Raw genomic sequence first — 12246 nt, 5'->3', positions numbered from 1 at the left:
TCATACGCCGATCGGATCGCGCAGTTTGGCATGAAGTATATAGCCATGTATTTCAACCCGCTAAAGTAGCAAGTGTAGCATGCTAATGATCAATGCTTCACATCTATATTATGACTAAACTTTTTAAAATGTCACAAAACCATGCTGTTACGCATCCTCGCGCTATTTTTAGTGGGTATACGGAAATCCTTGACAATTTCTAGTGGGTATACGGCGTATACCTGCGTATCACGTAGACTACACCACTGATACTAAGTATTTTACGATAGTCTCTGCAAAACACGGCAGCGGAGAAGCAGTTGCTACGGTTACAAAATCTCACAGCGTAAACAAATCAACGCACGCAGCTCAACAGACGGCGAATTTGTGTACAATGAAACATCGCAAATAACAGACTGTAGAGTGCCGCATGCATGAATACTCAAAGTAATTCAAACTGGAAACACTTTATTTTGACCGACGATCAAACCGCCATTCTTCTGATAAATGCGCATCACTTTTCTCTAGGGATTATTTCGATTGTTAGAAATGCGCGTTTGTGCTTCATTTTCTTAAAAAAAAAAACATAAAATCAGCCATCGCGTGTGACGTTAAGGGACCTGTTTTAGTCCCTTAAGTTTTTAAGGGAAAATGGGACTTAAGGACTTTGTAGCAACGCATAGCAGAACTTAAGGTAATACTTTAGCATTCAAGGGTAAATACTTATTGACAAGCCTTAAGGTTCACTTAAGGGTTTTTCTTGCAACCCATTTTTTATTAAGGGTACCCTTAACCTTATATTTAAGGGATTTCTTAGCTTAAGGACTTTCATGCAACCGGGCACTGACATCAAAGCCTCTGACTGTTCTAATGATCTCACACAGCTCGATATCACTCCAGTTAAAGCATGATGCTTTTATTCTTAAACTATTCTTTATTGTTTGTCTAAGTGGCTGGCTACTTAAATGCATGAGAAAATGTAATGTCAGCCTTTCTAATAAGGGTGTCAGACCAAAGAAATGAGGTAAAGGTCATTCAGGCACACTGTGAGCTAATAGCTTATCTTGAAAGCAAACAAGCAGGGATCACCGGACATGAAAAAGTCATCCCATAAGAAGTATTGAGTGTGCGTGTCATTTACATTAGAAGGGGTATAAAACATGACTTGTTCTCCAACCTTTCCTTCTGTTCCTCTCAAATACACGGCCAATATTGATCCTCACTGATGGACATGTAGTTGTCAGAGAACATCTGCTCCAGACACTACGGCCTGACTGTCACATATGCAATCTCTCTGAAAGCCTTGAGAGCAATCAGTCATTCTCCTGTCCGCCAAATTGAATCCCTACCTGTTGTGTGCGTGTTTGTTTTGTGTGGACGTCACTTTAAATATATCCACCGCATATGAGTCAATGACATGAAACCTCTTTTATCTATGGTTAAAAAAATACATAATGTAATAAATACAATTGATGCATACAGTGACATGAATGCATCTCTCAGTTGTCATGTGACCAGAAAACCTAAAAGAAGGCAATGACCCCTATGAGTGTATCAAGGTGGTTTTTATGAGAAGATATTTTGATCTTTTAATGAGACAACAGAAGATTAGTTTTGGTCACATACATTCATAAAATGGCAAAAAAGAGTCTTTCTCGAGCTGTATGGTTAAATGAAGTACCTTTAACATCTACAGATCTGCTGTTGCACAAAAGGTTCTAAAACAGTCCTTTGGGGAACCAAAATGGTTCTTCTTATCTATACACTGTAAAAAAGATTGGCTGATTCAATAAAAAAAGTAAGTGTTCATGCTGCATTAAAATCTTTAGTTAATTCAACTTAAAAATATACTTTAAAATATACTCAAAATTTTAAGGCAGCATGAACACTATGGGCTCTATCTTGCACCCAGCGCATTTGACTTTGTCAGTGACGCATGTATCATTCGTATTTTGCGCCGGCGCACAGCGGGGTTTTTCCCTCCACAGATGCACGTCAGCAAACTAGGGAATGAACTTGCGCTCCCTGGGCGGTTCAGCGCAAAAAGGAGGCGTGTTGCGGCGCAAACCATCTCTTATGCTATTTTGCAGTTTCAAAAAACAATTGCGCTACTAACCAAAAAAAATTAGTCTAAAGTCAGTGGCGCGTTGCGCGTGGTTCATTATGCTATTTTAAGGGCGCATGCTTGACCATAATGTATAGCGTGCACAACACTTTGCTTATCTAATCTACACAGATGCAACAGTTATTTTTGCAAATCATAAATTGTTACACTTAAAAATATTAATACACGAGATAAGGGGAATCATAGTGGTGAGCATTGTGGTGATAGTTTTTATTTATTCTCATGCAAATAACGATTAAAATGTTTTCATAACTTTGTTGTGTGGCTGTATTACGTTTATTTTATGTAAATAATAGTTAAAATGTTTTCATAAGAAACCTTAATGTATATGAACTTGATTTGTAAGAGTACTTTGGGGTTGGACCTTGCTTGCGTTTCTTGGGTCCGATTTCAAAGCCCCCAAACCCTTTCAGCGGTGAGGGTGGACGCAGCGATGTCCTCTGCTGGCGTCAAGTACTGAGGCAGATCCACCTCCCGTTACACGGCGTGCCCGATTTATGCTGGCAAGCGTGGGATTCCCCCGTACAAGGACGTCGGTCTCCTCGGCTGTGAACCGCTCCTGGCGTGCGCCTGGTAAATCCGTCATAATAATAGCAACCCGCCATGGAACTTGCGCCCTTGCGTTTAAAGGGAATGTTGGCTAGCGTTCTGATTGGTTCATTTGACGTTACGCCCAAACCACACCTATGAATAATGAACCTACTTCAGACCAACCCCTTATTGATTTGCGCCCGGCGCAAGAGTTATTTCTCACGCCGGGAAAATAGCAACAGCGCCCAAGATCCGCCCACAAACTCACTTGCGCGTTGCGCTTCGCACTTGCGTTTCAGATCGTTAAAATAGAGCCCTAACTCTTTTAAGTTGAAACAATAAATCTTTTTTTTACAGTAGCTGCTATAAACGAGTTTTTATAAAAGACTCTCTATAAAATACTTTTTCTTAGCAGTTCCATTAAATCTTTCACACACAAAAAAATATTCATTCAACTTACTCAATTTTTTTAAGGTAAGTGGTTGCAATCAATGTATTTAAGCTACATTTAAACAAAAAAAGATTAGTAAAGTAAAATAAAATAAAAAACTTTTTTTTAAATGTAGCTTAAATAAATTGATTGCAACCACTTACCTTAAAAATAATTTTGAATAATGAATAAAAATGAATAATTTTTTCAGTGCATTAAAATGTAAAAAAATTTAATAGGATTTTTTTTACCTTGTTTAAAAATTATTTAAAAATAATTATCATACAAAAAAACTAAAAATAACTAAACTAATTAACTAAAAAATTTTATGCAGCTAGAACACTATCTCTTTTAAGTTGAAACAATAAATCTTCCATTAAAATTCCAAAAAATATGTATAGGAAAAAAACCTTTGTACCTTGTTTTTTTATTTTTATAATTGTAATACCAAAAAAAGGTAAGTGTTCATGCTGCCTTAAAATATTTAGTTAATTCAACCTAAAATATTTTGGTAACTAAAAATGTTGAGTTAACTAATATTTTTTATTTGAATTAACTCAAAATTTTAAGGCAGCATGAACATTAACTCTTTTAAGTTGAAACAATAAATCTTTTTTAACAGTAGCTGCTATAAAAAAATGTAAGACTTTTTCTTAGCAGTTCCATTAAATCTTCCATTAAAATTCCAAAAATTTTAGTATGAAAAAAAACATTTTTACCTTGTTTAAAATGTATATAAAAATAATTATCATTTATTTATTATTTTTTTTAATTTTAAACATTTTACACCACTTTAAAATTTTAGTTAAAACTGCTACAAACCTTTTTTTCCAACAAATGTATGAACCTATCCTGAATACAAAGATTACATTTGTAATAATGTGCCACTTGCTTTGTGAACTTGATCTTATTTGTCATTGACCTGTGTGGCTCACCAGACAACCATCATAATTTTTACTGTCATATACATAAAAACACTCAACTAAATAAATAAATATATAAATATACTGAGTGCCAGACATGCCGGGAACATTGTGTTGTGATAATGCATCTTTCTACCTTTCAACAATTAATCAATGGCATGTGACATTTGTCACCCATTGAACATTAATCAAGGAGGAAAAACAAAAAGCGTGTGTGAGTAATCTTATTACTCTTCATTTATCAAATGGGTCAGACCTAAACGTCAGGCAGCCTTTGCGCTTAAAAGCTACAGCTTCCATCACTCAGCAAGCTTTCAATAATTTATGTCACTTAAGGCCACTGACCAGACTGCAGAGGGCCACTAATGCTCAGCATGGCACAAACTGTGAAAATATCCAAAGCGTTTCTGCACAGTTATTATTCTGACTTTCTATCCATGTACCCATCCGTCTGCCCATGTGTTCATCCATGTATTCTCACAGAACACATCTTTTGTGGGGGAAGGATGGGGTTTCCAGTCCCTGAGGTTTCATGTAAGCACGCCAGAATGACAAACCCCAGCTGGCATAATGGGTTAATGCCATGCAGTGGAAGTCTATTAGCTCAGATGTCATACTGGAAAGACTCCCTACTCAGTATAATGCTATGGGTCCTGTCAGCGCTGAACATACAAACTAATCACTGAGCCATTGAGAAAGGAGGGGGTGTAAAATAAACACATATACTATTAATATTTAATATAGGATCCTCAAAGTCAGAGATATTAATCTTTCAAATACGCACTTCATTACTTCTGCTGTCTGGAGTTTTATAAGTCGGCAGATAATTGGGTTTTTTAATACAAAGTTTAGACAGATTTAATGTCTACCTGCTTAATGTTTTACCTGCATAATGTGGTGATAAGAACTGAACCACCTCATAAAGTTCAGCTATGCTCTGGAAGAGCAAAAAATCTATAATTCACTGTCTGCTGTAAATATCTGAGGAAACAACTACAAATAAACAAATATTATGTTTATAAACACAATAATAATTTTCCATGAGAAAAAAAAATATTTCAGAGGAAATGCAAAAAAAAGATTTTATTACCAAAAATATGTTAATTTTTCAGTAGATTTAAAATCTTTTTATGTTATTTACAAGCAATGACCATGAAACCTAAACAAGTCTTTATCTTTACAGAATAAAACTAAAATAACAGCCTCATGCAAACCTTTCTGGGAACCAGAAATCATCATCAACCTTTTTCTGTTTTTTTTCCTACAGATTTTGTTTTCCAGAATGCTTTGCATGAGGCTGTTATTCTGTAAAGATAAAGACTGGTGGTTAATGTTTAATGTTCATTTAACTTTGCACAAACTGTTGCCAGTAAATAACATAAATATAGATCTACAGTCAGGGCCGGCCCTGGGCATAGGCGGAATAGGCAAATGCTAAGGGCGCCGCCGACCCCTTGGGGCGTCCGTGCGCCCAAATTATTATTTTTTAATATATGTATTATAAACATTTAACTATAAATATTTATATATTTTATAATATAAATATTTTGCACAAGAAAACAGCAGTTATTAATGAATTATTAGTAGCATAGTATCTCGGAAGATCGTGCTTGTTAAATAGCTCTGTGGCTATGCACTGAAGCGGCAGTTTAAAATATAAACCCAGAATTCAGCGAACGTCAACAACAAGAAAACGGAAACAACAATCAGACAGAGACGCGGAATTTACATAATGTTACACAGACCATGTTTAAATTGCAATGTTTCTGCACAGAAATACCAACTTGTTCACTTTGTTTGGTATTAATAAGTGCTGGCCGCGGTGCTGAAGACGCGCTCGGACGAAGTACTGGTGGCAGCACAGATATTTACGTGCAACCTATTGGAAACTATTATAATATATTATTCGTTATAATATAATTATTATTCGTTATTTTACGTTATTACTTCCACTTAAGAAGAGTTCTGCACTTTTTATTTCAATATTTCTCTTTATATAAATACTATTTTGTACTTAAATCTATAATTTCATTATTTTACTAACCCAACTCATCTGGGCTTTCCGATAGGTTGCGCGTAAGGGGAAAAGAATAGCTTTCTTCCACTTGAGAAGAGTTCTGCACTTTTAAACTTAAAAAAATATATCTCTTTACAAAAAAAAACGTTTTTCTTCTATTTAAAAGCTGTAATTTCGTTATTTTACTAACCCAACTAATGACTCCTCCACTTTCCGATAGATTGCACGTAGATATCTGTGTATATGTGTCATCACGCGTCTTCAGCACCGCGGGGAGCAGCCAGCACTCCAATGTGCAGCTTATTAATACCAGACAAAGTTGGTATTTCTGTCCAGAAAACATTAAAAATTTATACATGGTCCGTGTAACGTAATTTAAATCCCGCGTCTTGGCCTTATTGTTTTTTTCTTGTTCTTGACGTTCGCTGAATTCTGGGTTTATATTTTAACCCTCATGTGTTGTTGGGGATGTTTTCATCCACTACAGAGTTTTTTTTACTCTTAATTTGGCCGTAACTTTCTCTCTGTTTTAGCAAATTGAATGATTTTTGGTGACAAATCTTATATTTACATATATTTTAAGAAAATGCTTTGAAATTTTTTAAAAACTCAACGATATACCATGGGCAAATTTACTACCCTTTCGTGTTGTTAGTGGATGAAAACATCCACTAAATTCAACGGCTGTAAAAATGTATCAGATGAATATTTTTTCCAAATTTTTTTTCATAAATCTGTTAATCAACCTCAGTACTGATCAAAACTACCAAATCTTCACAAAAATTCCATGATTTTAACCCTTTAATTGCCAAGTTTATAAGGTGTGTCACTGATTTGGGGAAAAAACACACACAAAATGACAGATTTTCAATATAAAAAGTGATTGTAAACTGGATTTTTGTTTACCTTTTTCAGAGTCTTGACCATGTCTAAGATTGGTAAAAACATTGGCTTTGAAACATTTTTAGTTTTTGTGTAGCATCAGTTTTAATTTTTTTCTCCCTCATTTATTGTTATTGGCTGTTTTTGCCCCATTGACTTCCATTATAACCACATTTTTTGATTGCAGAGCTATGACACCTTTTTATCATGCATTTTTGAATTTTGGATTTTTTTCCTTTTGCTAAGAGGTCAAATTTGTAATTTTTACAGTTTATCACCATGTGGCACTATTAACCCTTTAGTGGCCCTGTGCAAAAACAAAGCTTAATTTCTGACTTGTACATTGAGTTATATGGAGTATAACTCCATAATAAAAGCATATTATTGTGTGTGTGCGTGCGTGTGTGTGTGTGTGTGTGTGTGTGTGTGTGTGTGTGTGTGTGTGTGTGTGTGTGTGTACCTGGTAATTATCACGTTGTGGGGACCAATTGTCCCCACAAAGATAGGAATACCAGTGTCTTTGTGACCTTGTGGGGACATTTTGATGTCCCCATGAGGAAACAAGTTTATAAATCAAACAAAATGATGTTTCCTGAAAATGTGAAGTAGGAGAAGGGTTTTTGTGATGGTTGGGGTTAGGGAAATTTTCTGTAAAAATCTTCTCTGCATCGGATTTATGAACATCATTTATTATGAACACAAAAACAACTTCAAATAAATTGAACAATGAAGCAAGAGTAGAGGATGGATGGAGAACTAAACAATCAAACTAACTTTTAGTGTGTATGTGTGTGTGTGTTCAGTATTTCCAGCAGGACTTGCAGCATATCACTTGGTGCTCTCTGCAAGTGTGTCCACCACAACAGATGCAAATGCTGACATGTTTGTTCTTTGCACCAATTGCATGTTCCCCTCTTCACTCCTGAGCTGCTGGTGTCTGTGGATTTGTGTCTGGAGAGACAGCTGCAGGAGACTGAATCTCTCTCACCAGTGCAGTAGCAACTGGTGTGCGAGGGTGATGCTCTCTCCTCAATATTGCTGCAGAGATTTTCCCAGGTCTTCTAGGAAAGCCTTCTCCTAAACAGCTTTTCACCTCCCTCGTGCATGAGTTGCTGTCCCTCCAGACAAACTTGCAGAGAGCACCAAGTGATATGCTGCAAGTCCTGTTGGAATGACTAAACACTTATGTGTTCATAATAATGATGTTCATAAATCTAATGTCTAATGCAGAGAAGATTTTTACAGAATATCTTTTTTTCATGCACATACACACACACACACACACACACACACACACACACACACACACACACACACATGCACACATACGCGCACACACACACACACACACACACACACACACACACACACACACACAAATATGCTTTTATTATGGAGTTATACTCCATAAAACACAATGTACAAGCCAGAAATTAAGCTTTGTTTTTGCACAGGGCTACTAAAGGGTTAATAGTGCCACATGGTGATCAACAGTAAAAATGACTAATTTGACCTCTTAGCAAAAGGAAAAAACAACAACATTCAAAAATGCATGATAAAAAGGTGTCATAGCTCTGCAATCAAAAAATGTGGTTATAATGGCAGTCAATGGGGCAAAAACAGCCAATAACAATAAATGAGGGAGAAATTTTTTTTAACTGATGCTGCACAAAAACTAAAAATGCTTCAAAGCCAATGTTTTTACCAATCTTTGGCATGCCCAAGACTGTGAAAAAGGTTTAAAAAAATCCAGTTTACAATCACATTTTATATTGAAAATCGGTCATTTTGTGTGTGTTTTTCCCCAAATCAGTGACACCACTTATAAACGTGGCAATTAAAGAGTTAAAATCATTGAATTTTTGTGAAGATTTGGTAGTTTTGATCAGTACTGAGGTTGATTAACAGATTTATGTAAAAAAATTTGGAAAAAATATTCATCCGATACATTTTTATAGCCGTTGAATTTAGTGGATGTTTTCATCCACTAACAACACGAAAGGGTAGTAAATTTGAACAATGCACAAGGGTTAAACTGCCGCTTCAGTGCAGTATAGCCACAAAGCTATTTAACAATGAGCACAATCTTCAAAAAACACTAACATGCTACTAATAATTCATTAATAAGAGCTGTTTTCTTGTACACAATTAAATATTTTAAGTTAAATGTACAGTGTTAAAACATGTAAAAAAAGACAAGATTTTAACAATGTCAAGATCAAATGCCTGAGTAACAGGGTATTGTGTGTATGTGTTCGTGTGCGTGTGTTTGCGTGTGTTTCCAAAATATTTTCAAAATTAAGAAAAACAAGACAAAGCTGTGCAGTTTGTTTCTGTGTAAGTTTATGAACAAAATGATTGGAACACAATTGTGATTCTGTGATTTAAAGGGCACCAGGCGAAATCTTGCCTAGGGCAGCAAATTGGCCAGGGCCGGCCCTGTCTACAGTAAGTTACTGGCAACCAGCTGCCAGTAATAATTTCACAGATTTTTTTACAGTTTACTATTAGTTTAATCATCATCATGTTTTGCAGATGCACCCACTGTCTCTATAAATTCCCTACATGTACAGTAAGATTTAATGGTCAAAGAGCAACCTACAGCATATAAAACTGCTGTAATATTTACAGCATCAGTTTCATGAGCTATTGAGTAAAACCTCTTCTCAGAAACGTTTAATGCATGTGTATGACAATTGTGTCATTAAGTGTCATTCGTTGAATTATGTCATTTTTAATGCAAAGATTAAATTTGTTTGAGATGTCTTTGTTATGATAACTTGAAATAAACCAATACATCATAACTTGTCATGACAATTTGACATTACCAAGACAACATAACTGACCACTTTATACTAGTGATACAAATTGAATTTGTCATTAAAATGTTAAATAGTTTTATAACAGCGTCATGAATATTTTTCTTGACCTCAATTTGTCATTAAAATGTCATTAAGTGTTAATACTCTGTCAAATAGTTTTATAACCCTTCTGGATATTTTAAAGTTCATAATGTTTTTTTTAAGGTTTTCTCAGTGTGTTTAATAAATAAAATCAACCATCCAATAATAATAATAATTAAAATGGATAAAATAACATTTTATTGCATTTGGAGACCGATTCACCTAAAATTAAATAAAAATAGTACAATAATGGGTTAAGCCATGCAGTGTTGGGTTAATATCACTGCAAAAACAGTTAATTACATTAAATTAATGAAATTAATTAAATTTTTTGTAAAAAAATTTCTCTTATGTCAGAAAATTTCAAACCCACTGTGTGAAGAAGAACAAGTTCTGTTAATTGTCATTTTTTTTAATGTATTGTGCACATACATCAGGTTAAGTATACTTTTTTGACATGTCTGTTGCATTTGTTAATGTATTTAAAATTATTTGACAGTATTAACACTTAATGACATTTAAGTGACAGTTTAATGTAATGTTAACCCATAAAGCTAGCTTCTTAAGTTTGATAATTATTCTGCTATGTCATGTTTATGACATGTTTTTGACAAGTTATGACAAGTTATGATGTATGTCAAGTTGTCATAAAAAAGACATTTCAAACAATATTATCTTTAAATTAGAAATATAGTGCTCAGCAAAGATTAATCGCAATTAATCGCATACAGAATAAAAGTGATTTTTTTTGCATAATATATGAGTGTGTGCAGTGTGTAATTATTATGTTTATATAAATACACATACATTCATGTATGTATTTAAGAAACATTTACATGTGTATATATATATTTATTTATATTTTTATATATTCTATATGATATGTATATATATAGGCTATATATATATATATATATATATATATATATATATATATATATATATATATATATATATATATATATATATATATATATATATATATATATATATATATATATATATATATATATATATATATGCGATTAATCTTTGCCCAGCACTAAAAATAACATAATTCAACAAATGACACATAATGACAGTTGTGATAAATGTGCATAAAATCCCCTACATGTTCACTACACAGGTCTTTTCATGATTATGAAGGTGTCTTATGAACACCCCTTCAAGTAAAGTGTTACACCGAAACATCTTTAAGTTGTCAGGAGATTTGTGTGCATTTTGCAGTTTTGTTGATCTCACTCATCATCAACACAGGAAGATTCTTTCATCTTTATGTCAGAGGCACTGAATCTCCTCCGGATACTTGGTTCTTACCCGGAAAGAGACTACACATCACTTTCATCTGAAGAGCTGCTTGCACAACACGATGCTAACGGGAAGTTCATCTCATTCCACAATTAAATATCTTCTCTTTAGAGGTTTAGAAAAAAGAAGTTCGATGTTAATTTTACAAATGGTCAATCCGTTGAGATTTGGGCCAAACCCAACATCAGACTCACAGCAGCTGTAGGACGACAAAGCAATGTCACCTCCATGCTTCTGAGGATCTCCGCAAATGTCAACCTCCCCAGGAAGATCTGCCAACAGACAAGAGATGATACCTATCTCTTTTCTTCCCTCCTCTGACAAATCAATGCTTCTGCTCTCTCATATTCTCTATATCTAGATAATGGGGTTTAATGGGTCATGTCCCGCGGGATTCATCTACTGTGATAAGAGCTGAGGGGTGTGGCCTGTTTGAAACTTTGAAGGTTCATTTGGTGTGGGGTTCACTCCACCCGTGGCCTGCACTGCAACGATCTCTGTTTTTGAATGTCAGAATATTATTACATCTCCAATAGGCATGTCAAGATGGAAGAATTAATCAGATTCAGATTACATATGCAACCATCTGCACAAGCTGCTTCTAATGACAAAGATTAATTTTGTTTGCATGGCTAATTCTGTAATCCATCTCGAGCTAAGTGTGTCTCCACAGAAGATTTAGGTAAGAAACCTTTGGGTCTCATGGAGCTGGGTTAAAAATAAAGATATTGAAGTGTGCTTTTGGTTGTTGGTGCAACTGGTCCTAATGCTTATGAAGTGGATCATCTCATCATTTCATTTTATGCTGCATACCTCAGGTGTCTTATCACAGGTGTGTGTTGATTCCATCACACGTCACATGCTAGAGTCTGGTAGTGCCCCGTTGTGCTATCACAATACGGCCCGCAGGCAGATGGCATTAGGACTGCCAATATACACATCCTCAATTCCCAGTCCTGGGATTTGCTGCTCTATAGCAGACAGCCTGGCCTGACACTTTCTAAAGATAAAGATGCTGAAAATGCTCTGAGCTTTGTGTTTCCCCTCACTCTCGTGTTCCCGGGTGGCAGGAATAAACAGCTCATCATTTGGCAGCACCCAGATGTATGCTGTGAGATGTTATGAAATAGAGCATGGCGTATTATTCA

This window comes from Paramisgurnus dabryanus, chromosome 14 (genome assembly GCF_030506205.2).
Source record: "Paramisgurnus dabryanus chromosome 14, PD_genome_1.1, whole genome shotgun sequence".
Classification (NCBI taxonomy): domain Eukaryota; kingdom Metazoa; phylum Chordata; class Actinopteri; order Cypriniformes; family Cobitidae; genus Paramisgurnus; species Paramisgurnus dabryanus.
Note: the sequence above shows the minus strand (reverse complement) of the source record.